This window comes from Fukomys damarensis, unplaced genomic scaffold (genome assembly GCF_012274545.1).
Source record: "Fukomys damarensis isolate Sample0158 unplaced genomic scaffold, DMR_v1.0_HiC HiC_scaffold_50963, whole genome shotgun sequence".
NCBI classification, from domain to species: domain Eukaryota; kingdom Metazoa; phylum Chordata; class Mammalia; order Rodentia; family Bathyergidae; genus Fukomys; species Fukomys damarensis.
This window is the reverse complement of record NW_022951875.1, coordinates 1-786: the sequence shown is the minus strand read 5'-3', so window position 1 is coordinate 786 and position 786 is coordinate 1. Positions and strand designations below refer to the sequence as shown.

At 36.1% G+C, this 786-nt stretch overlaps 1 pseudogene; it reads left to right on the top strand.

Annotated features, from left to right (window-relative positions):
* Positions 1 to 562: 562 nt before the first annotated feature.
* Positions 563 to 680, top strand: LOC117284968 (annotated as a pseudogene).
* Positions 681 to 786: the final 106 nt, after the last annotated feature.

The following is a 786-nucleotide window of genomic DNA, read 5'->3' as shown; positions in this document are numbered from 1 at the left end:
ATGTAGAGTATCATATCATCAGCAAATAATGATAGTTTAACTTCTTCCTTTCCTATCTTTATATTTTATATTACTTTTACAATAATATGTTCATTGTTTATATTTTTCCATCTTGTGGTAAATAAACATTTTTTATTTTTCTGCATTTTAGTTAGGTACACCCTCCATGGGTACATAAATTGTTTTGATACTTTTGAACATTGGACATTGTCTTACTATAGACAATTTTTATACTTCTCTAGAACTCAGTGATATTCTATTCTAATACAAAAAAGACACATCTGTGACACTGAGAATGAATAGGAAGGAAGAGTAAAAGACCTGAAAAACAAAAAACTGAATAAGGGAGAAGTGTTAACATGTCCCAAAGGAAAACTCTGTTATAAAATAGAAATCAAAACAGACATCCTTTATGGTCAACTATTTGTAATACAGAAATGATAGAACTTGAAAGCAGAATTGAAACTAAAATAGTTCTAATGGTGGTGAATGATTATAATAATTCTATGGGTAGTGTTGGAATTGAACAACAGCTACCAAGCTATCTTGTAGTTAAAAAGCAGTCTATGGCCATACCACCCTGAATGTGCCTGATTTTGGCTGATCTTGGAAGCTAAACAGGGTAGGGCCTAGTTAGTACTTGAGTGGGAGACCCCCTGGGAATACCAGAGCTGTAGGCTTTTGCACCCTTCCTTCCTCTCCTTGCTGGGCGTGGTGGCACATGCCTGTAATCCAGCACTCAGGAGGCTGAGGCAGGAGGACCACTGTGATTTCAAGACCAGCCTG